The sequence below is a fragment of the Nicotiana sylvestris genome, chromosome 8 (genome assembly GCF_000393655.2).
Source record: "Nicotiana sylvestris chromosome 8, ASM39365v2, whole genome shotgun sequence".
Lineage (NCBI taxonomy): Eukaryota > Viridiplantae > Streptophyta > Magnoliopsida > Solanales > Solanaceae > Nicotiana > Nicotiana sylvestris.
The window spans coordinates 196,071,780-196,098,797 of NC_091064.1; the positions used below are offsets into that span (position 1 = coordinate 196,071,780).

The window sequence follows — 27,018 nt, forward strand, 5'->3', positions numbered from 1 at the left end:
CTGATCAAATTCTGTATCAGCTGGGGATTTCTGATCTTCTTCATTAGTTAAAATCTCTGAAAGTTTCACATCTTGCACTTGGGTTGGGAGATGGTATGATGTTTTGTTTTTTCTGGGTTTCAAGCTGCTGTGAGGTCACTGTTGCATTGATACTCCTGTGCTTTTTTTTTTCTGCTGTTATCTATTGCTTCTTCACCTCTTTTTCCCTTTCAATTTCCAGGTATGCTTTTGAAACTAAGATGGAACTGAAATCTGATTGAGCTGTGTATTAAGATCTATGATCCAGTTGGTTTCAAATGAAAATATCAGTCCCTGTTGTATTAAATTCTACCATGTTGTCATTTATGTTTTAGTTTTGCTTCTTATGTGCATTTTACTTTGTTTTATGATTTGGATTTGAGCTTTCTCGAATGTAGTGATTCAACTGTTACACCTTTTAATGTGTATTGATTGAGGACTGTGGCTCTTAGCTGATTGGTTGAAACTATTTGTCTGGTTGAAACTGTTTGTCTATAGATGTGCCTTTCATGGTCAGGGGTTCAAATGTATTAATTCAGATTTTTGGGTACAACACAATTGATCCATGTTTTTCCTTCCATTTGGTCTTTAAAACCTACTCTCCTATGGTTTGAAGCATAGTTTAGTAACTTCAGAAGTTTGTTGTTCAACCTTTCCCTTTTGTTCATGTGATGATTTGCTTCAATGAGGGATTTCAAATGAAAGTCAAATCTGGTTTTTTGTTCTGAGAATGTATCAGCCTAGTACAGTTCATCACATATTTCTTAACAAGTTGGAATCATATGGCTGTTTAGTGGCAAGTTCACAGGATTTTTTGAGGTTTACTCCCATGTCAGTACTTAGAGTTAACGTGAGGTTTTGAGATTTGAAGTTGCATATCATTAATTGAACGTTAATTTTGTGTTTAAAGAATTTCATGAATCAGCAGTTTGCCCTTGTTGAAATTTGGTTCCTTCATGGCTTTTTCGGACACAACTTGGGCGCTTCAGGGACTCGAAGTCGAGTCTTTGCTCGTCATTCTCAGACTCACGGGGTTTTGGGCCCATATTGGGCCTGAATCTGAAAAGACCTGCCCATAATCAAAAGTGCGTATTTGGCATCATTTGGGCCTGCTTGATTTCGTTGGCCCAGTTCCCTTGCTCGCTTGTTTGCTGATAGCAAATTTAGTTCGCGCTTTTAGCATAATGGATATTTTGAACTCCTGGGGTTTCTTCTCTTCCATAATTAATTAGACTCTCTAAATGAACTTAAGGTGCGCCATATTTAACAACACAAATAGCTATGGCCTTCCGAAATTTAGTTTGAATCTCTTTTAAAGTTGGAACCGAGGTATGCCATGCCCAAACAAAAATCTTAAGTTACATGGCCCTCGTTTAATTAATCTTGTTTAATCCTTAGAATTCGAGGCGTGCCATTTAACGAATTTTTCATGGCCCTCGCAAAGCCGCAAATGCGTTAGTTGCTTTAGGGATGTATTTTAATAATATTACTTTCCTAAACTCTGGTGTGCATTTTATGTGACCCAAATCAAATCTTAAAACGTTGAATAAAATATGTTTAGGATTGCAGGTGCATTTCATGTGGCACAATCCAAAGATGTATTTTAAACGACGTTTAATCTTCTTTAAAAATTGAATAAAAGTGGTTAAAAGTTGAAATTTGCACATAAGTTCATAATTGATTAAAATTAGATAATTAAGCCGAATATGACAGTTGAGCGACCGTGCTAGAACCACGGAATTCGGGAATGCCTAGCACCTTCTCCCGGGTTAATAGAATTCCTTACTCGGATTTCTGGTTTGCGGACTGTTAAACAGAGTCAATCCTTTCCTCGATTCGGGATTTGAACCGGTGACTTGGGACACCATAAATCTCCCAAGTGGCGACTCTGAATTTTTAATAAAATAATCTCGTTTCGATAGTCACTTAAAATTGGAAAAAAACTCCCTTATACATCCCTTCCGGGTGTAGTGGGAAAAGGAGGTGTGACACCTAGGAGACGCGCTTTCTAGTCTGGGTTTTTCAGGTTATATTCTTGTTTTAGGAGATACACTTCCTAAATTGAGATTTTACCCCTAGGAGACGCACTTCCTAGTTTTTGGTCATTTAAGTTCATTCCTAGGAGATGCACTTCCTAGTTTGAATAATCGTAGTTTCACCCCTAGAAGACGCATTTCCTAGTCTGGGTCTTTCAGGTTTTGTTTTAGGAGACGCACTTCCTAAATTAAGATTCTACCCATAGGAGATGCACTTCCTAGTGTTTGGTCATTTAAGTTCATTCATAGAAGACGTACTTCCTAGTTTGAATCATCGAAGTTTTACCCCTAGGAGACGCATTTTCTAGTCTGGGTCTTTTAGGTTTTGTTTTAGGAGACGCACTTCCTAAATTAAGATTTTACCCTTAGGAGACGCACTTCCTAGTTTTTGGTCATTTAAGTTCATTCCTAGGAGACGCACTTCCTAGTTTGAGTCATTGAAGTTTCACCCCTAGAAGACACACTTCCTAGTCTGGGTCTTTCAGGTTATACTTTTGTTTTTGGAGACGCACTTCCTAAAATTGAGATTTCACTCCTAGGAGACGCACTTCCTAGTTTAGGTTATCAAGTTTCAACCCTAGGAGACACACTTCCTAGTTTGGTTCATTCAAGTTTCATCCATAGGAGACGCACTTCCTAGTTTTGGGTCATTTCAGTTCATTTTTAGGAGCCGCACTTCCTAGTTTGAGTCATTGATATTTTACCTCTAGGAGACACACTTCCTAGTCGTGGTCTTTCAGATTATATTTTGTTTTAGGAGACGCACTTCCTAAATTGAAATTTCACCCCTAGGAGATGCACTTCCTAGTTTGGTTCATTCAAGTTTCATCCATAGGAGACACACTTCCTAGTTTTGGGTCATTTAAAATTCATTCCTTGGAGACGCACTTCCTACTTTGAGTCATTGAAGTTTCACCCCTAGGAGACACACTTCCTAGTCTGGGTCTTTCAGGATATATTTTTAGGAGACGCATTTCCTAAATTGAGATTTTACCCCTAGGAGATGCACTTCCTAGTTTGAGTCATTCAAGTTTTACCCCTAGGAGACGCACTTCCTAGTTTTGGGTCATTTAAGTTTATTTTTAGGAGATTCACTTACTAATTTGAGTCATTGAAGTTTCACCCCTAGGAAACGCACTTCCTAGTCTGTGTCTTTCAGGTTATATTTTTGCTTTAGAAGACGCACTTCCTAATTGAGATTTTATCCCTAGGAGACGCACTTCCTAGATTGGGTCATTTATGTTCATTCCTAAGAGATGAACTTTCTAGTTTGAGTCATTGAAGTTTCACCCCTAGGAGACACACTTCCTAGTCTGGGTCTTTCAGGTTATATTTTGTTTTAGGAGACGCACTTCCATAATTGAGATTTTACCCCTAGGAGACGCACTTCCTAGTCAGGGTCTTTCAAGTTATATTTTTATTTTAGGAGACACACTTTCTAGTTTGGGTCATTTATGTTCATTCCTAGGAGATGCACTTCCTAGTTTGAGTCATTGAAGTTTCACCCCTAGGAGATGCACTTCCTAGTTTGGGTTTTTCAGGTTATATTTTGTTTTAGGAGACACACTTCCTAAATTGAGATTTTACCCTTAGGAGACACACTTCCTAGTTTGGGTCATTTAAGTTCATTCCTAGGAGACACACTTCCTAGTTTGAGTTATTGAAGTTTCACCCCTAGGAGATGCATTTCCTAGTCTGAGTCTTTTAGGTTATACTGTTTAGGAGACGCACTTCCTAAATTGAGATTTTATCCCTAGGAGACGCACTTCCTAGTTTGAGTCATTTAAGTTCATTCCTAGGAGATGAACTTCCTAGTTTAAGTCGTTGAAGTTTCACCCCTAGGAGACGCACTACCTAGTCTGGGACTTTCAGGTTATACTTTTTAGGAGACACACTTCCTAAATTGAGATTTCACCCCTAGGAGACGCACTTCCTAGTTTGGTTCATTTAAGTTACATCCGTAGGAGACACACTTCCTAGTTTGAGTTATTTGAGTTCATCCTAGGAGACGCACATCCTAGTCGAGTCTTTAGTTTTACTATCATCATCGCATCAATAGCATAGGTGATTTACAATTTTGCTAACACCTCACAAATCTTCCTAGTGCAAATTGGGGCAGAAATTTTGTTTGTTTTGATTGCAGGCACCCACATAGAGAATGAGGAAGTTTTTTTCAGAGTTACTTCAAATTTCAAATCAGTAGAAGGCGCCCACCTAAAGAACGAGGGAAGTCATTTCAGAGTTCAATTCAAGTTAGAAGTAGCAGAAGCTTTCCTCAAGAATGCGAGTCAATATTCTGAGATGACCAAAAGAAGAAGTCTCAATCCAGAATGAAAGAAAAAGAAGAAGAAGAAGAAGAAGTAAATCCAAATGCAGAAGCAGATGGAAAATGTGAACTGCTTAAGACAGGGTTGAAGTTATGTGCACTGCATGCCCGGTCTTGATCCGAAGAAGTCGTGGAAGAATGAATCAGTACCTGTAACTAACAAGCATCAAGATTCAAATCAATGTCTGAGAACCATTCAGGATTCAAGATCAAGCTTCAGTAGACTTATAGATAGGAATCTTGTAACTCATAGCTGATAGGCTTGCTTAGTTCTTTTAGATTTTGACTTAATGTAATAGCAGGACCACGGACTGGAACCTCGACGGCACCTCAATCGGCTCTCCACCTCGGTACTCCGTCACTCTTCCCACTTCTAGCTACACGTGGCCTGATTCCTTTATATCCAAGGATATGTAGGCAGCTCAGATACCAGGGCTCGATCACATTCTCCTCTCTTTTAGTTTTTGGTCTTTCTAAATAAGGGTCGGGTCAAAAAACTTGTCTTGTCATTCTTTGTCTGAAAACTCTTCGTATTTCCAGTCAAAGAGGAGCAGCTGTAGACATGTAATTATTTTTGATCCTCCCCAAGATTTTACATATTTTAACATTTAAATATTTAGTTTAGGTCTAGTATCGTTATTTTAACTAGTTTTGACTCTTTTACTTTATTTTAAGATCAAAAATTAAAAATTACAAAAATAGTTCCATATTTCTCTATTTAATTCACGTATTAGATATTTTTAGAAGGATATATTACTTTTAACCTATTTTATTTTAATATAATCTTTGAAAATATCAAAAATAGTTTCAACTTTAATTTTTAATTTTATTTTAAATATAATAGTTTATTAAAATTAATTAAGAGTTATTTTATATCTTCTTATAAGTATTATTATAAGTAAATTAAATTTTCAACCTTTTTTTAGCCCAATTTTGTAGATTTAAAGTCCAATTCAAACCTAGGCCCATATTTTTTTTATCTTACCCTAATACAAAAAACACTAGACAAGATCCCAACCCTAATATCTAGAGATCCTACTGTTCCCTCTTCTGAACACACCCCAAGCATCTTCTTCTTCAACCCAAAACCTTAGAACCCTAATTTTCTCCACAACCTAAGAGACACAGACCTCAAACCCTAGAAAAGAGCTAACCCTAATCCCCCTAAACAAAAAGACCACAGTCGTCCACCCCATAACTCCCCGGCACCTCTGCCCTCCTCCAGAGAACCACCAACACCAGTAACTAGAACACACAGCAACAACCACCCACCTCGACAAAGTAAGCCGTACACCCTACCCGACCTCACCGCCAGGACTCAACCCAGCTCGCCGGAAAACACCCCTCAGCGAGCCGCATCACTCTCTCTTCCGTCCAGATCGAGCACATCACCAGTCGTAAGAAGAGCTGCCACCGACCTCTCCATTATTAACAAAAAACACACACACACATACACGCACCACAACACACTGTACGCACCTACAGTCAACAAACAAAAAAGAAAGGAGAAAAAAACCGAGTTGAGAGAAGAAAATCTATTCATTTTTTGTTTCTTCTAGGTCCTAAAATGAATTTTTCCTTAAGTGTTGGTACTGAATTCAAATCTGATTGAGGTGTAGGTTGTTCGTGGTTGGCTCGTTGTTCCATCCACGGTTTGTCACATTTTTGAGTTCAAATTGGTGAAGCAATCAATTTCCATCTATACCGAGGTCCATTTCTTAATCTTCTCTTGAATTATGCATGTATTTGCAGTTGTGTTGATGAATTGAAGCCATATGTGATTGAGATTATATATACATTTGTCTGGTTGGAATTCCTATTGTTTCCCAATGCACTTTCATTAGTTTTAAGAATTATTGTTGAATCATTCGATTGTTAGTAAAACTAATTAAAAGAAAGAGTAACGAGATACTGCTTTGAAAGCTTCCAATTAAAATGGGTTGTGGATTGGCAAACTTTGCAAAAGAAATTTTGGCTAAGATTAGTGAAATGGATTTGGGATGTGGTGCTGGTATAAAAAAGAAACAGAATTGAGATGTGAGTGCTACACATTTACTATTTTATTTTACTGATTTAATCACTAGGGGCATGCTTAGGCCTACCATACTTGGGTAGGCAAGCCTTAGGATTTTGTTAGTTTTGAGGCAAGAGGTCGTTCTCTTAGTTAAATTTATCCGGGGAATGCCCCGAATGATTTGTATATATTTTATCCGGGATATGCCCCGTAGTATCATGTATTTGGAGGTTATGATGAACTTCGTGGAAAAGTATAGTATATATTAGTATTTATGATTTTACATTTATTTTCTTATTTTTATTTCCTTTTGGTTAGATGGGGATGACCTCGAGCCTCTAGTGTGTTTATTTTTCTTTTTTATGTTTATACCTCAATTTAAATATTTTAAAAGCCAACTAGATCGAGTACACAATCATACTAGTTACGGGACTTGGGGAGTGCCTAACACCTTCTACTCGAGTCAAATAGACCCCCTTACTCGAATCTCTGGTGCAGACTTAGTTTTGGAGTCTAAAGTATTTTAAAAGGAAAAATTATTTCTAAAAAAAATGGTGACCTGGCACACCGAAATCAATGCTAGGTGGCGACTCTAAAAATATTTTGAAACACAATATTCTTTGTCACTTTTAATTAAAAACCCTTTTTGAGCTTTACAAATCCTTTTATTATTTTTAAGAGGGAAAGTGAGGTAAAAAAAAGGGGGTGTGACAACACCCATAAACAAGACTCTACGAGACACTGCTTGTAGACTCTCTAGGACAGAACTGCTCTGATACCACTTCTATCATGCCCAGAGCCTGGGGGCGAGACCATCACCTGGTGCCTCATCTATCCTTGAATACCAACTTGCGACTCAGGAACTTTGGACATATAATGTCATGCTTCGGCCAGGGGCCACATTGCACGACAATTTGTGAAGCAAGATATAAAATTGAATGGGAACTAACACTGACTAAATGTCAATATAAAGTTGGGCCGGTAAGACCGTCATAACTACTATAACTGACAAGCCAACAAAATATACATACAGGGCCTATAAGCCCAATATACTACACTAACTAACAGGATATGTCTACAAGCCCCTACTGATGAATGTACTATGATCGGAACAGGGCCCCGACCTACCCATAGCCTATATGCATATATACACAAGATGTACACAAAACTTCTAGACCGGGAAACTCTGAAGGACGTGGAGCTTAATGATAAAGCTGAACTCGGGCAACACCTACTGAGGAGGTCTACCCGTCTGTCTGTCTGAACCTGCACGCATGAAATGCAGCATTCCCCGAAAAAAGGATGTTAGTATGATTTAATGTACCGAGTATGCAAGGCAATAATATAACTGAAAGCTGAAACTAAATTGATAATATAATAGTTGGAAGTATCTGGGAGTCAAAGATAATCTGAAGATATGCTCACATGTGGATACTAACTCAACTCTCTCAATATAGTAAGTAAAATAGTTGTCCGGCCCTATAAGGCTCGGTATACAAATATAGTTGCTCTGCCGTAGTAGGCTCGCTCATAGGCGCTCGGCCATACTAGGATCTGTATCTCGACCAATTGGGCTCGCTCATTGACGCTCGGCCACAGTAGGCTCGGTATATAACTTACCATCTGATCAGAGGTTGCCCAATAGGGGCTTGTCCATCGATTATAGCTCGATGGTAATGATAATACTATAATACTGTATATATAGACTCTCTTCTCTCTTGACTAGAACAAAAAGACTCAATTGAATATGAAGTCCTAATAAGGATAATATTGTAACTTACAAAACTAGGAAAATATACGTAAATTTCGGGATATGAATTTTTCTTTATGCCTAGTTATCAAACTCATGCAAAATGAAAGAAGTGCTTAGCCTTAACATACCTGGAGTAGGGAAAAATTCGTATGATGTTCTTGGGAAAGATTGCACCGTACTCCTTTAGAACCACAAAATTTTACGTTGCTAAGGTGCTAATAATTCTTGTTGGAGTTGTTTGGTTGCAAGAAATATGTTGAAAACTTGGAGGAATTTCTAACGCCTGATTGTAAAGTTTTTTGGTATATGAAGATGTTAGAGATGAAGTTCTTTGTTACTAAGAAATTTTGTTGAAAAACTTTTGAGGGATTTCTAACTCCTAATTGTAAGGCTTTTGGTATTTGAAGGTATTAGGGGTGAAGTGATTTGTTACTAACCTTGCCAAGGCTTCATATCTGATTGGTATTGAAATGTTCGAAACGTTACTAACTTTGCCAAAGCTCCACATTTGATTAGTATTGAAAGTGTTAGTGTTTGAGAATGACATGTGGTGTTTTATTCAAAATCCTAGAATGAAGTGTCTTGAAATCACTATATTATGTTGCCACCAAACCACAAATGACCAAGAGTCATTTGTTTGGTTAGTGTCTTGCTGCTACGTGGCGGTGGGAAGGGGTTTTAATCTTATCCCATAACCAATTAATTAATTAGGTAATGTCCCGTTACCCGATAATTAACCAATTACCCATATAATTAAGAATTATCTCAATTTACTTAAAATTCTACTCATTTTTAATATACTTTAAATGTCGTATTATAACAATCATATGGTACCTTGTATGGTACTAGTCCATAAATATCGGGTATTATAACTTGGACCGTATTTTATCCGAAATCGACAACCTTCAACGAAATTCATTTTTTTTAATTCGTGTACCCTTTATCCTTCATGGCACTTACTTATCGCTTGTTATAAATAGCATAAATATGTTAACCTCAAGATAATATCATCCTCAAGTCTATGTCAATTAATTGAAAACGAAATTTTAACGTATAAGAAATGCGAGATGTAACATCCTTCCCCTCTTAGATACATTCGTCCTCGAATGGTTACTCTATTCTTTGGGAGAATTTTTCTAGAGTCTCCTCCGTACACTAAACTAAAACCACCCTGCACGCAGCCAAAAAACATACTATACATGTCATACTTGGCCTCACACAGTTGTCCATTATAAATTCGGAAAGTCAAAAATCAGAGCTTACTTGAGGACCTACTGGCTGGAATCGGGTTGTGCTGAGGTATCCCACCTCGAGCCATATCTCCAGTTTGAAATAGATGGGGGTATTTAGACTTCATTTCTTCCTCCACTTCCCCCGTCATCTCTTCCACATTTTTGCTTCTCCATAAAACCTTCACGGAGGCTACTTCCTTATTCCCTAGCTTGCGGATTTGTCGGTCTAGGATGACAATCAGAATTTCCTTGTATGACAAGTCCTCTGTAATCTGTACATCATCCGTGGACACCACTTGGGTAGGATTGCCAATACACTTTCGTAACATAGATACGTGAAAAACAGAATGGACAGACTCCTATTCCAAAGGCAATTCTAACTCATAAACTACTTGGCCTACTCTCCGAATGATCCTATAAGGCCCAATTTATTGTGGGCTAAGTTTGCATTTCTTGCCAAACCTCATTACACCATTCATAGGGGACACCTTTAAGAATACCCAGTCATTAACCCCGAACTCTAAATCTCGTTGCTGCATGTCAGAATATTAATTCTGATGACTTTGTGTTGTCATTAGTCGCTCCCGGATAAGCTTTACTTTTTCTATGGCCTACTGAACCAGGTCTGGCCCATGTAACCCAGATTCTCCAACATCAAACCACCATATAGGAGATCTCACTTGTGCCCATACAAAGCCTCGTACGGAGCCATCTGGATACTGGAGTGGTAACTGTATTATATGCAAACTCGATAAGACGTAGATGTTCATCCCAACTTCTGTTAAAATCCAACACACATGCTCATAACATATCCTCGAGCGTCTGAATTGTGCGCTCAGCCTGTCCATCAGTTTGTGGATGAAAAGCTGTGCTAAGATTCACTTGAGTTCCTAGACCTCTCTGAAATAACCTCTAACAATGTGTTGTAAATTGGGCCCTACGGTCAGATATAATAGATATTGGTAATCCGTGTTGCCGCACTATCTCTTTAATATATAACTTTACATAATCTTCTGCTATATATGTATATTTGACCAGTAGGAAATGAGCTGATTTCGTGAGCCTATCGACTATTACCCATATGGAATCGAACTTACGATGAGAACGAGGTAAACCCGTGATAAAGTCCATGTTTATCGCCTCCCATTTCCCTTGAGCTCTAACAACGACTTCTTTTGTTGCGGAACTCACTCTCTCAACTTGACCAACTCTGGGTCCTCATACTGCCTCTCCTTTACTTCAGCTTTGAGAGATGATTTTGCAGTATTTTGGAGTACAACTCCACCATTGCCAGTGTCTACTATTCGAACCCCCAAACAAGCCAATTGATGAATTTCTCTAGTTAATTGTCTTCTCTCGGCCTCTACATTTATTAAGCTACCCATAGATCGGCGACTTAAGGCATCTGCTACAATATTAGCTTTCCCTGGATGGTAGAGAATGTTAACATTGTAATCTTTCAATAATTCAAGCCATCGCCTCTGTCGCAAATTCAACTCTTTTTGCTTGAAGATATATTGCAGCCTTTTATGATCTGTGAATACATCAACATGAACACCATATAAATAATGCCGCCATATCGTAAGTGCATTGACAACCGAAGCTATCTCGAGGTCGTAGGTCAGATAATTCCACTCGTGATTCCTTAATTGCCTTGAATCATACACAATTACTTTCCCATGTTGCATCAAGACACATCTTAACCCGACACCTGAGGCATCACAATACATGGCATAACCATCTGGACCCTCTGGAAGTGCTAGAACTGGCGCTGAAGTCAATCTGTTCTTAAGCTCCTGGAAACTCTGCTTGCAAGCATCAATCCACTGAAACTTAGCTCTATTCTTAGTTAACTTACATGGGTATTCTAATTTTTTTTTACAATTCATGACATTCCCCCTTTCGAACGCCCAAACTTCATCATTCATCTATCCCGATTACGCCCCTATTACACTACGAGGACAACATTCCATCTCTTCTAAATGCTACTAGTCTTAGATTCCTTTGAGTTTATTCAGCTATACTGAGTCTTCTATAACTTAGAGAAACCATCAGCTCTCTTATGAGCGTAACCCCAAGGACTTATCCATTCTTGTCACCTTTTCACTCATCTTTTTTTATCCTTCCTCCTGCCTTCCTAAAACCTTGTCGCTTTACCATACTTTAGCTTGTGACCTAAACATATCCATTTATACTTATTAGCAACCTTCCTTCAACCTACTTGCACCATAGATTTTCTTATGTTATTCTGGAACATCAAACGAGACATCATATACCACTCGAGCACTTTTGTCAAAGGTTCTAAAAGAGAAGAAAATTCCTTTACAAGTTTCCTATAATAACCTGCCAAACAGAGAAAGCTATGAACCTCCGTCGGTGTCGTGGGTCTAGGTCAAGTCTTTACTGCCTCAATCTTTTTTGTATTAACCCGAATGCCTTCACCTAAAATAATATGCCCAAGGAAAGCTACAAAATTCACATTTAGAGAATTTTGCATACAACTTCCTTTTCTTTGTAACACTTTGAGCACAATATGCAAATGATCTCCGTGCTCAGTCTCTGGACGAGATTACACCAATATATCATCAAATAATGCAATCACGAATAGATCTAGAAAGGGTCTGAACACTTAGTTCATCAAGTCCATGAATACTGTTGGGGCATTAGTTAACCGAATGACATAACATGAATCTCAAAGTGCCTATATCTGGTTTTGAATGCTATGTTCGGGATATCTTTCTCCTTAACCCTTACCTGAGGGTACCCGGACCTTACGTCTACCTTTGAGAAATACTTGCCACCTTGCAACTGATCAAATAAATCATTAATCCTCTGGAGGATTACTTATTCTTGATTGCCACCTTGTTTAACTGTCTATAATCAATAATATCCGCAAGGAACCATCTTTCTTCCTCACAAATAACACAAGTGCTCCCCATAGTGATGTACTAGGTCTGATAAAGCCTTTTTCAAGCAAGTCCCTTAGTTATTCCCTCAACGCTTTTAGCTCTGCGGGTTCCATTATGTAGGGAGAAATAGATATTGGTTGAGTACCCGGTAGTAGGTCAATAGCAAACTTAGTTTCTCACTCTGGAGGAAGACCTAGAAGTTTATCGGAAAAAAAACATTGTGAAACTTATTAACCATAGGGATAGATTGAACGGTTAGTGACTCTACTTTCACAGTTTTTACCCGAACTAAGTGATAATCATAACCTTTTCTGATCATCTTCCTTGTCTTAAGACAGGAAATAAATCTACCTCTCGGCGATGCCGTATTACCTTTCTACTCCAACAACAGGCTCTCCTAGAAATTAGAATCGAACAACCCTTAATCTTCGGTCAACGTTAGCATAACAAGAAGCCAACTAATCCATACCCATTATAACATCAAATTCTACCCAACCAAGCACCACGTACCTTATCCTTATTTGTTATCAAACTTATCACGGGCTATTACGGGCACCTCTATATATATACGTAACAATATTAGGACTTAACTCGTAGAACTCCTTCAACATACTACACTAACTGATAGGATATTTCAGCAGGTGTGCATATCTTCAGATTATCTTTGACTCACAGTTACTCCCAGCTATTATATTATCAACGAAAAAGGGCTATATATACCTCTCTACTTTCAAATATTATTTACCTGTACCCTTCGTTATACTATTGGGCTATCCATATCCCTACCGTCATACTTTGGAAATAAAATACCCCTATTGTCATACTTTGAAACAAAAATACCCCTATTTTGGATGAAGTGCCACGTGGCAACACCAGATTAAAACGACCCATTTCTTTTTTTTACCCGATTTGTTTTTAGAAAAACCCACAACCTGACCCCTATTTTCATTTTTTCCAGTTTTTGTTTTAAATTTCAGTTTTTAAAAAATGAAAATATTTTGTTAAAACGAAAAAAATTTGTTTTTACAAAACCAAATTCTTTTAAAAAACTGAAAAAAATATTTTTCAAAAACGAAAATATTTTATTGAAAATAATGTTTTCAGTTTTTAAAAAACGAAAATATTTTGTTAAAAACGATAATATTTTTTTCTGTTTTATCTCTTTTTATCCCCATATTTATACATATTAATTTTGCTATATTATCAAAAATTACCCCCTCCCCCCCCCCCCCCCCCACACCCACCACTCTCTTCCTTCTTTTTCGTTTCATATGTTAAATAAAATTTCATATACCTTATAAAAAAATCCTTTATTTATAGAACCCAAAGAAGTTAAAACCCTTTACCAAAACAAATTCTGTTTATAACAAAATATTTTCTTTTTTAAAAAACTAAAAACATTATTTTCAACAAAATATTTTCGTTTTTGAAAAATATTCTTTTTCATTTTTTCAATTTTTAAAAGAATTTTATTTTGTAAAAACTGGAGAAACAAATTTGTAAAAACAGAATTTTTTTTGTTTTGTTTTTTAACAAAATATTTTCGTCTTTTAAAAACTGAAATTTAAAAAAAAAATGGAAAAAAATAAAAATAGGGGTCGGTTTGTGGATTTTTTAAAAACGGATTGGGTACAAAAAAGAAATGGATCGTTTTAATCTGGTGTTGCCATGTGACACTCCATCCAAAATAGGAGTATTTTTGTTTCAAAGTATGACAATAGGGGTATTTTTGTTCCAAAGTATGACGGTAGGGGTATGGATAGCCTAATAGTATAACGAAGGGTACAGGTAAATAATATTTGAAAGCAAAAGGGGTATATTTAGCCCTTTGCCGTATTATCAATTCAGTTTCAGCTTTCAGTTATATTATTATCTTGCATACTCGGTACATTATTTCGTACTGACGTTCCTTTTTGGGGAATATTGCATTTCATGCGTGCAGATTCAGACAGACAGACGGGTAAACCTCTTCAGTAGGTGTTGCCCGAGTTCAGCTTTATCGGTAAGCTCCACGTCTTTCGGAGTTGTTGGGTCTAGAAGCTTTGTGTATATCTTGTGTATGTACGCATATAGGCTTTGGGTAGGTCGAGGCCCTATTCCGATCACAGTACATCCATCAGTAGAGGCTTGTAGAAATATCCTATCAGTTAGTGCAGTATGTTGGGCTTGTAGGCCTTGTATGTATATTTTGTTAGCTTGTCAGTTATAGTAGCTATAACGGCCTTACCGACCCAGCTTTATATTAACATTTAGTCAGTGTTAGTTCCCATTTAGTTTTATATCTTGATTCGCAAACTGTCGTGCAATGTGGCCCCTGGTCAAAGTATGACATTATATGTCCAGAGTTCCTGAGTCGCAAGTTGATACGCAAGAATAGATGAGGCACCGGGTACCGGTTTCGCCCCCAGGCTCGGGGCATGACAAGATCCCACAGTCTGTCAAGAATATAGTTGACCAGCAACACTTGATTTTAACACTAGAAGTTCCTGACAAGGTAATATGGACAACAAACTCAACTGGAGTATTCTCAGTGGCCTTGGCGTGGAATTGTCTAAGACAGAGGAAAAACCATCCGGCCATTTTTACCAAAATACGGAACAAACATGTCCCCTTCAAAATGGCATTCATGACGTGGAGGGCCCTAATGGATAGAGTTCCAACTGATGAGAGGATCGCTAAGTTTGACTACAATCTTTATGCAAGATGTTATTACTATTACCCACACTCAATAGAGCTAGAAATATCTGAATATTTATTTTGTTCAGGAAGCTTTGCCAGGCAATGTGAAAAAGATTTGAAGGACCTTGTGGCATTTTAATGGACGAGATGCAACTTATGCAAGAAGTGCACAACTGGTGGAATCACAAAACTACTAACATAATTGCATCTTTTATGGTGAAATTGTTGCCAGCCCTGATTATTTAAGAATTATGGAGGTCAAGATGTGCATACAGATATGGAAACGAAACTCCCACAGTTTGCAGATCTGAAAGTTTGATTTCCAACACACTATCAAATTTGACTAGTCAAAAATTTGGAAAAGTAAAGTTGAAGACATCTTGGAATCAAATATGAAAGATGCTCGACCAACTAATAGGATTCAAGACATACAGACTAGTCAAGTGGGTCAAACCGCCAATAAGTTTTGCCAAGCTCAATAACGATGGGAGTTGTGTGGAAGGCAATTATGGAATGAGGAGAGTTATCAGAGACAGCCTAGGCAACTTCATCTAGGCTTACTCAAGCTTCATAGGGTCAGGCACTAGTAATTGGGCGAAAAGCAAATCAATGTTGTATGGTTTACAACAAAGTGTACAGAAAAGGATGCACAATATAATAGCAGAAGAAGATTCTAAATTGGTCACTTCTTACTTGACAGAGAACTCAGCTACTCCATGGAGAATTGCACAAGATATCGAAGAGATCAAGAAGCTAGTACATGAAGAGAATGTCGAAGTGCAACATTGTTTCAGAGAGGCCAATAGGGTAGCAGATAAATTAGCAACCATAAGTCATATACATTGGCAACACCTGATCTTCACCAGGTATGTAGAGCTCCCTAAGCAAGTAAAAGGGCTAATGAAATAAGATAGATGGGAGCTTGCATCTTTCCGAGTGAGGTACCTGAATGCAACATAAATTAACTTTGATCCACCATGACATGAGAAGTGGGCAGTGGCACGTCCTCCTCCTTTCCTTCTCTTCACACTTATAGATAGATAGTCATAGATGAATAGATACTAAAATACTAATCTCTCATTATTTTAATAGAGGGTAAGGCAGTACGTCCCCCCCTCCATTCTTTTGCTCAGTTCAATCAATAAAATAATAATCGGTTCATAAAAAATTAAAAAAAAAAGTTAACGAAAGATATTTTTATAATTATTGGGTGCCGGATCTTTTTCTTCTTTTTTATTTTTGTCCCAAAACTTTTTGTCTTTTTTCAGCTTTAGATATTTCAAATTTTGATTTTCACTGTGCGATTACAACATGTGTTTTTTTTCCTTTTCTTTTTCCCGAATTAGCACGTGCGAGGCATTACTTTTTACACATTTACATTTTTTTTAAAACTCTAGGCATCTTCATTAAGCGTACTAACAATATTGAAAACGACGAACAGTTACAGGAGTACCTAATATTACTGTATATATATAGAGAGAACAATATAATTAAAAGAGCCATGCAAATTGTAAACCTGGAAAACGCTGAAGTTGCCTTTCATATAATGTTTGGGAGCTTCTTCAATCCCACAAAGACAATTTTCAAGACGTTCGATCTTGCTCTCTGGATTAAGCTGCTCAAGCCTGCATCATATATACTCATCAGTATTAATTACTTCCTCCGGGTCATAATAAATGTTTTTTTGACCTTTTATTTTGGTCCAACATAAGTGTCCTTTTAACATAATCAATAATGAATTAATTATAGTTTGTAAATTTGCCCCTATTTATATATCCCAATGTGTCAAGTTAATAATATGCAAAATTTAATTAAGGGTAATTTAATCAAAATACTTATTTGTTTTCTAGGAGTTTATATTTTATTAAAGAGTGTGCCAAAGATAATAAAAAAATCACTTATTGTGGACTGGAGGGAGTAGTAATTTTCTTCTTTCTTAATTATTTCATGGAATATAGAGTATATAATTACTTTGAATTTGAGATGCTCATTGAAGGGCTAATTACTCCCTCCGTCTCATAATATGTGTCGTGATTCTCTTGTGCACGCCCTTAAGAAAGAATAGTTTTTGACTACTTTATCGTTATTAAATATTTTCTCAATTTATGTATCATCTCCATAAGTAATGTGTTTGTAGTCTTCTAAGATAATTAATTACTAAGGGTAAAAAAGGAAAAATATAATTAATTTTGTCTTAAATTTCTAAAATAAAAAATAATTTAAAACAATTATTTTTAGTAATCACGCGACATATTATAAGACGGAGGGAGTAATATATATCTGTAGTAAAGAAGAAAGTAATGAAGAATAACTGACACTTCAAGTCTTGCTAAATTGGCGCCTGGGCACATTTTAAGGCCTCTTCCAAATGGAATAAAATTGGCTGGCTTGGTTTCAAGATCCTGTACAAATTAAAATTTTCATTGTAACTACTGTAATTACATGGATGTTATTATCTATGTAAGGGTGACAAATGGATGGTTTGGGTTGAGTTTTGGCGGATCAAGATGAGTTAGGTCATTAAATGGGTCATTGCCTAACCCAGCCTAAGGTGTACTTGGGCTAAGATGTGTTGGGTCAAGATGGGCTTAACAATGGATCATAGTCTAACCCGCTCAACTTGACCCATGTTTTAGAATCATGCTCATCTTGCATAAACAACGCCTTTTACCTTTTATACACCTATGGGCAGTAGGTTTTTATGACTAACTGTTGTTTTCTTTCATTGTTGATTACCTTATTATCTTTTTTTTTTCTTTTATATGGCTTTTTGGTAGTGTCCTTCTTGTCTATATTTCCATTAATACGGTGCTTATACTTTCCTGAGCCGAGGGTTTATTGGAAATAACCTCTCTATCTTCATAAGGTAAGGGTAAGGTCTGCGTACACACTACCCTCCCCAGACTCCACAGTGTGGGATAAGACTGGGTATGTTGTAGTATTTTGAGAATCAAATTATGTTTTCTTAAATAACAAATTAGGATTTAAAATGTGTAAGTTGAAAAACTATTTTGTTGGGTGGGGTGAGTGGGTGGTGCAGAAAAACGAAAAAAATAGAAAACTAAAAATAAAAAAAAAAATTGAGGGAGTTTGTGCGGTGGGGGAGGGGGGATCGGGGTGGATGGTGCAGAAAAACAAAAAAAAATAAAAAAATAGAAAATTGTAAATACAAAAAGAAAAAGAAATAAAAAAAAATTACGGGGTAATAGGACCGGATGGGTGGCGTAGAAAAACAAAAAAACAAAAAATAAAAAATTGAAAATACAAATATAAAATTGAGAGGGTTTGTGTGTGTGTGGGGGGGGGGGGCGTTAGTGATGGGTCCATCCCATGTGTAAGGAAGACATCTTCCTTTGGCTTTGAAATGTCAAGCCAACTAAAGGAATAGTAAGGAAGATTTTATGAAAAATATTTCTTTGGTTTCACATTGAAATTTTGACTCTTGCCAAACTCCTGAGATCATTTTTGACATCAATGAAATAATCCTAAACACTATAAATAGGTGTCTTGCTCTCATTTTAAAATACACCAACAAAGAGAGAAAGAAAGAGTGAGGCATCATAGATAGGGTATAAGAAAATAGTATATAAAAAAAATAGAGAATGCGTGATATTATAGTGAGGTGAGAATATCAAAAGAGGGTTATTTCTTTTGAGTGTTATAGTGGTCTTTGGAGTATTTTACTCGGACCTACAAGGTGTAAAATTCCTTGCTATAGTGATACCAGTTTCTCCACTCAGGGCCGTTTTTTCCCTTATTCAAAAGGGGTTTCCACATAAAAATCTTGGTGTAGTTATCACTCTTTTATTCTTGTTAATTACCGTATCTAGGTGTTATGTTATTATTTCGTTTTTAGTATCGTGATATTATTTTTGTGGGAGTTTATTCCCAACAACTGGTATCAGATCCAGGTTCTGCTCATTCACATAAATATTATTCACTGTCGGTAGTATTACACTCGGTGAAAAACAAAAATATTTGGAATAAAGTACGAGGTAGCAAAATTTAACGGAGATATCGGTTGCTCAACATGTCAAAGAAGGATGAGGGATCTGCTCATCCAACAAGGATTACACAAGGTACTAGATGCTGATGCCAAAAAGCCTGATACCATGAAAGCTGAGGATTGAGCTGACTTGAATAAAAGGGCTGCTAGTGCAATCGGGTTGCACTTATCAGATGATGTGGTGAATAACATCATTGATGAAGACACCGTATGTGGCATATGGACAAGGTTGAAAAGCCTATACATGTCCAAAACGCTGACTAATAAATTGTACCTAAAGAAGCAGCTATACGCCCTACACATGGGTGAAAGTACAAGTTTTTTGTCACATTTAAATGTGTTTCACAGACTAATCACACAGCTCGCCAATCTCGGAGTTAAAATCGATGAAGAAGATAAAGCCATCTTGCTATTGAACTCTTTGCCATCTTCGCACGATAATTTGGCAACAACCATCATGCACGGTAAGACTACCATTGAGTTGAAAAACGTCATATCGGCTCTTCTACTTAATGAGAAGATGAAAAAGAAGCTTGGAAATAAAGGACATACTCTCATCACAAAAGGTAGAGGCAGGAGTTATCAAAGGAGTTCGAGCAACTATGGCAGATCCGGAGGTCGAGGGAAGTCTAAGAACTGATCCAAATCAAGAGCTAGAAATTGCTACAATTGTAATCAATCAGGTCACTTCAAAAGAGAGTGCCCAAATCCAAGGAAGGGAAAAGGTGAAAGCAGTAGCCAGAAGAATGACAACAACACAACCGCCATGGTGCAAAGTAATGATAATATTGTCCTCTTTATAAATGAGGAAGATGAATGCATGCACTTGTCAGGTCCAAAGTCGGAATGAGTGGTTGATACAACAACATCTTACTATACCACTCCGGTAAGAGAATTTTTTTGCAGATATATAGCAGGTAATTTTGGCACTATGAGAATGAGTAACACGAGTTACTCAAAGATTTCGGGGATCGGTAACATTTGTCTTGAGACAAATATCGATGCACATTTGTTCTAAAGGACGTTCGGCATATACATGATTTGCGAATGAACTTGATCTCGAGAATTGCTTTAGATCAAGATGGATATAAGAACTATTTTGCAAATCAAAAGTGGAGACTCACAAAGGGATCATTGGTGATTTCAAAAAGAGTTGCTCATGGTACATTGTACAGAACAAATACAGAAATATGCCAAGGTGAATTGAACGCGGCACAAGAGGAGATTTCTGTAGATTTGTGGCACAAAAGGATGAGTAATATGAGCGAGAAGGGGTTGTTGATTCTTGGCAGGAAATCAATCATTTATTATGCTAAAGGTACAACGTTAAAACCTTGTAACTACTATTTATTTGGTAAGTAGCATAGAGTCTCATTTCAGACATCGTCTGAAAGAAAATTGAATATACTTGATTTGGTATATTTTGATGTGTGTGGTCCAATAGAAATTGAATCGATGGGCGGTAACAAATATTTTGTTACTTTTATTGCTGATGCTTCACAAAAATTATGGGTTTATATTTTAAAAACCAAAGATTAGGTGTTTCAAGTTTTCTAAAAGTTTCATGCTCTGGTGGAAAGGAAGACGGGTCGAAAGCTAAAGCATATCTGAATCGACAATAGAGGTGAATACACTTCAAGGGAATTTGAAGAGTACTGTTCAAGTCATGGGATCAAACATGAAAAATAGTTCCTGAAACCCCACAGTACAATGACATAGCCGAAAGGATGAACCGCACCATTGTTGAGAAGGTGAGAAGCATGCTCAGAGTTGGAATTTTTGTTTTTAACAAAATAATGCTCAGAGTCTGGAAAGGATGAAAATAATGCTCAGAGTACATTCTGCTACTGAAGCTGGAAAGGAGATGATATGGCTCAAGCAGTTTCTTCAAGAGTTGGAATTGCATCAAAAGGAATATGCCGTCTATTGTGACAGTCAAATTGCAATAGACTTGAGTAAGAACTCCATGTACCATGCAAGAACAAAGCATATCGACGTGAGATATCATTGGATTCGTGATCAGGTGGAGAATGAATCTTTACAAGTCAAAATGATTCACATGAGTGAAAATCTTGCTGATATGTTGACCAAGATGATACCAAGAGACAAGTTCGAGCTATGCAAAGAACTTGTCGGCATGAACTCTATATGAAAAACTGGAGTTACCTCCTTCAGATGCATGAGATTAGAGGGGGAGATTTGATGGGTCCATCCCATGTGTAAGGAAGACATCTTCCTTTGGCTTTGAAATGTCAAGCCAACTAAAGGAATAGTAAGGAAGATTTTATGGCAACTATTTTTTTGGTTTCACATTGAATATTTGACTCTTGCCAAACTCATAAGATTATTAATGACATCAATGAAGCAATCCTAAACACTATAAATAAGTGTCTTGCTCTCATTGTAAAATACACCAACAAAGAGAGAAAGAAAGAGTGAGGCATCACAGATAAGGTATACGAAAATAGTTTGTAGGAAAAATAAAGAGTGAGCGATATTGTAGTGAGGGGGGAATATCAAAAGAGGGTTATTTCATTTGAGTGTTATAGTAGTCTTTGAATTATTTTACTCGGACCTACAAGGTGTAAAATTCTTTGCTATAGTGATATCAGTTTCTCCGTTCGGGCCCGTAGTTTTTCCCTTATTCAAAAGGGTTTTCCACGTAAAAATCTTGGTATCGTTATCACTCTTTTATTCTTTTTAATTATCGTATCTCGGTGCTACATTATTATTCCACTTTTAGTACTGTTAATATTATTTCTGTAGGGGTTTATTCTCAACAGTTAGGGTGGGTGGGTGATGCAGAAAAACGAAAAACAGAAAATTGAAAATAAAAAAAAAAAAAAAGTAAAATTGGGCCAACTAAGTAAATTTCTAGTTAATATGGGTTGAGATCCCTTTGTTTTGGGTGAGTTTCATGTGTTTTTTTTTTGCTATTACATGGGTCAGAATGAGCTATAAAAAATAATGGGTTAACTTGGACTCAACTCAAATAGACCCATGAACTAAAATGTTTGTAACCCAACCCATTAATCTCTGGACGAATTGAGCAAGTTGGATGAATTTGGGCTCAAATTGCCACCCCTATATCTAAGTAAATAAAAATTATTTTTGAACACAAATTTATATCTTACATCCCATCTTGAAGGATTGAATTCCTTAGGTTTCACATAAGTATCAGGATCCATATGAATACTCCTTGACAATAACAAAAATCTCCACCCCTTGGGTATAGTGTACCCTGCATAATAATATAATTAAGAAGAAGGAATTAATTAATGTATCATTAATTGGATTTAAGGTGGCTCGTATAAATGACGTTGAAGAGGGATTATAATACTAGTAGAAATAATTAAGTCCAAGACAAAGTACCAACCATTTATGTTAACAGTAGTTTTTGCATCTCGAAGGAGTAATGACGATACGCTAGCACAACGCAGTGTTTCATTAATCCCCTGTACCAATATATGTACCAATTTATTATATATCCATATGTTAGTCCAAAAGAGTTTTGATCTTGCACTAATTAATTGAATTTTAATACATATTGAATTGTGTTCTCCTAGTATACAAATAAGTGAAGAAGAATTAGCTAGATCTTACCTTCGTAAGATACTTCATTTGTTTAATCTCGTCTATATTATGGCCTGCATTTGAAGATGGTCTTTTCTTAACTATATCCTCTTGTTCCTCCTGTAAAGAGAAAAAAAAAACAAATTATTGACAAGACATTCGTGTGAAAGTGGATTTTCAACTATATATCAATGCATAGTTCGTTCGCACGTCTGACACCACTCCAGCAAGTAATTAAGAAATTTAGAGCCCGTCTAGACATAAGAATTTTTTCATTTGTTTCGAAATCGGTGTTTGACCATAAAATTTTCAATTTTCGTTTGAAGTAAAATGTACTTTGTTCACACACCAGACACCATTAATCATTATAGCTACGCACATCAAGTAATTAAGAAATTAAGAAGAAGAAGAACAACAACAACAGGTCTAGGAGGTAGAGTGTACGCAGACCTTACCTCTATCTTGTGAACAGTGACACGAAGCTAGAAATTTTTCAAGAGCATTCGACAAAAAAAATTTCCGACAAAGGGTGTTCAATATGTGTTATATACCTCCAAAACGTAATATTTTACCTATATATACAGTATAATTTTTCGACAAAGAGACCACTCTTGTGACCATGTGGCTTCGCCACTGCTTGTTAAGGTAGAGATGTTGTTTTCGGTAGACCCCACTCAAAATAAAAGTAAAAGAATCAGAAACAGCATATAGTAACATAAATAAGATAAGGCGGTAGGTAGACAGGATGACAGAATAAGCAAAACGAAAGCACCAACAAGAAATTAAGAAGAACATCACACAAAATATCAATTAAACTAGAAGTAGTGAGTGTGTACGTACTTTTGCTTTCTGCAAGAAGTGAGGATGTTTTTCCAAATACATAATTGCTTTTGCGGCAACCTCAGCAGTAAATTCATAACCAGCAAATGTAACCGAAACTAGCGTGGTAATTATATTTCCTTCATCATCTCGAGTGTCTAGCATCGTATCCACTATGCTGGACTTTGGCCTTGCTTTATTTATTTTCCAATCATGGCTTTTCTTTCCTCTAATATCTGATAAAATATCTTAACTATTGCTCCTCGTGCCTGAAACGATTAAAAAAGATCGATTATATATTCAAAATAGACAAGTTAAACAAATCGAATTTTGCGTTCTGTTGTGTTTAAAATCACAATTAGGATGATAAAACCCTCTCAAAATACAGCTTTTGTGAATTCAATACTTTCAAATATTAAGAGTTGTTTGAATTGATATATTTTAAGTGTTTATTGGCTTTTAAGCATTTTTTTAATTTTTGTAGTATTTGACAATGATAAAAAGGGCTTAAAAGCACTTACTTTTAGGCATGAAAAATATAAAAATAATCCAAAATCCAAAAGTTGCGTATTATCAACGTATGACTTTTGGCTATAGCCTGTCAGGGGCGGACCTAGAGCTTACAATACGGGTTCCCGGGAACCCAGTAACTTTTGCGTAGATCCTATATTTTTATTAAGAAATTCACTAAATATTTGTAAATATCTAACTGTGAACCGAGTTATTATTGCATATTAATCTAAAATTACGGTAGGAACCCATAAGCCTCAAATCCTGGAATCGTCTCTGTAGCTTGTTTGGCCAAACTTCTCCAATCTCAGAACCACTTTATTTCTTTCAAAAAAAGTATTTTCTTTTTCAAAGTTGATGTGTTTGGCCAAGCTTTTGGAAGAAAAAATAAAGTGCTTTTGAGGAGAAGCAGAAACAGTTTTGGAGAAGCAGAAAAAAATAGTCTCTCTCCAAAATCATTTTTTTGAATACTCCCTCCATTCCAATTTATGTGAACCTGTTTGACCGGGCACGAAGTTTAAGAAAAATGAAGACTTTTGGAATTTGTGGTCCTAAACAAGTCAGAAAGGGGCCTAGAGTATTTGTGTGGTTATAAAAGCTTCTCATTAAGGGTAGAATTGTAAGTTTAAGCTAAATTATTTCCAAATTTAGAAAGGGGTCATTCTTTTTTGAACGGACAGAAAAGGAAATAGGTTCACATAAACTAGAACAGAGGGAGTAACATTTTCGAGAAAAATACCCTTAGAAACAGTTTTTAAAAGCTTGGTCAAACACTAATTGTTGCTAAGAAGTACTTTTTAAATTAATTACCCAAACATAAACTGCCTCTCACCAAAATTATTCTTGAGAAAATCATTTTTCAAAAGAAGATAATTTTTGCACTTTGGCCAAAAAGGCTATTAGCCTCTAAGTTATTTTTTAAAAGCCAATCCAAACACTATATTTAGAAAAAAAAGAACTCCTTTATTTTGGATTTTAAGTTAATAATCATCCAAAGAATAGTACTGAACTACACATAAGCAAGCCTCCTTAAAATGCGAAAAATTATGATTTAGAAAATAAGACATGCATGTTACCTGCAACACACACACACACACACACATATATATATATATATATATATATATATATATATATATATATATATATATATATATATATATATATATATATATATATATTAATAGGGATGCTGAGCAAACCACGAATAAGGAAAGTATTCTCCTTAAAAACAACGTCAAGCAAATCTTGAGCAACCTCATCACCTATAAGAATTCTCATAAGCACCACAAATGTTGTTTTTTTCATCTCAGTAAGAAACTCAATAGGTTTTTCCATTGAAGCCCATTTCTCAAATGAATTTTTCACAATTTCATTTATAATATCCAAGTGGAAAGACAATGATCCGCCATGACTCTGTATAGGATTACTTCTCATTCGATGCTTTTTGTCTTCTTGATTTGATGAAGCTGATTCTTGTCCCAGTAGGTTTAAGCTTGTTTTAGGCATATGTCTGTCAAAATGTTCGTCATCTAACAAGATTTTCCTACATATTTCTGGTTTTGTGACAATGATGCTTGGCTTTCCTAATAGTAATCCCTTGTACATTCCTCCTCGCCCGTACCTTAATTTGTTTAAGGAATGTTTATATTTATAATGGAAATTCAGAAAGAAAAAAGAACAAGAATACTTTAAGGGCCCGTTTGGCCATGAATTTTTTTTCATCTTTTTTCCTAAAAATTTTCATTTTTTTTTAAAAAAAATAAGTGTTTGGCTATAAATTTTTCATTTTCACTTGAAAATGAATTTTGGAAATTTTGGAATTTTTCGAAAATTTGAAAAACTCCAAAAAGTGATTTTTTAAAATTTTCACATCAGATCACTCACAAAAATTCAAAAATAACCCAAAATGATATTCATGTCCAAATACAACTCTAATTTTCAAATATCATTTATGGCAAATATATACTTAAGGGTTTGGCCATACAAAATTTTTCACTTTTTTTTCAAATTTTTTTTTCGAAATCTGCATTTGGCCATAAAATTTTCACTTTTCGTTTAAACGATAATTTGAAATTTTTCGAAAATTTGAAAAATTCTAAAAGCTATTTTTTAAAATTATCACTTCAGATTACTTACAAAAATTCAAAAACAACCCAAAATTATATTCATGTCCAAACACAACTCTAATCTTCAAATACCATTTTCACTTGAAAAAAAAATTCAAAATTTTACAATTCTTATGCCCAAACGCCCACTTATTGAATATCAAATATATACTTACCTAGTAACGAAGTAAGAAATAAATGAGTCCGGATCGCCACCTTTAAAACATTTGCAGAAAATAGACATGTCCCCAAAGAATGGCCAGCCCATGTCACCTGGAGGAAAGTGATAATCCTTTGAACTAAATTTGATTGTATAAAACCACATATTTGCTCTTTTTAACATGCTATAAATGGTTAAAATTCCCACTGCCAAAGCTGTGTACAAGAACACTAAGTCGTACTCCATCTTTTTTAACTTTCTAGCGATCGATCAAACAAATTAGAAACCTTTGTGTGAAGCTGAAATTGTGTACAACGTGAGTTGGTTTTATATATATATATATATATATAGTCTTGGAGTAGAGCAAATTAAAGTGTTACTTAAGTGCATGGGCACTGAGTTTCAGGCACACAAGATGTCAACTGTGCCTCTTTTTTCAGTATTTGACTTCGACACGTACTTGTGCACCAGTTTTTCTGATGAAAACAATGAATGATGATTTAATAGAACAAAACCGAATACACTCCGGACAAAGAGATATTTTTAACTTGTTTCTATAATGAACTCGTGCTTCTGTCCATTTGTAAAGAGTGAGTGTACAACTAGAAAAAATTTGGTACCTTTCCAACACTCGGACCAAACCATGCTCATCTGACTAAACTTGTATCAATTTTATTTTTTCGATTCCACTCCACTTTGTTCCAGAGCTATTGGTCCTTTAGATGACTCGAACTTATAATCTTGAAATTATATAGGAAGTGCTGATCATCTAAGCAACCCTCTTGTCAAATTCACCCATATGAATTGATGAATTATTCATTTGCCTTGATGTTGCTTATGCATACACCGTTGGCGACAAAAAAATACAAGTTCAC

The 27,018-nt window shown here is 36.0% G+C and overlaps 1 pseudogene; it reads right to left on the reverse strand.

Annotated features, from left to right (window-relative positions):
• Positions 1-10,566: 10,566 nt before the first annotated feature.
• On the reverse strand, positions 10,567-26,389 carry LOC104234900 (beta-amyrin 11-oxidase-like; annotated as a pseudogene).
• Positions 26,390-27,018: the final 629 nt, after the last annotated feature.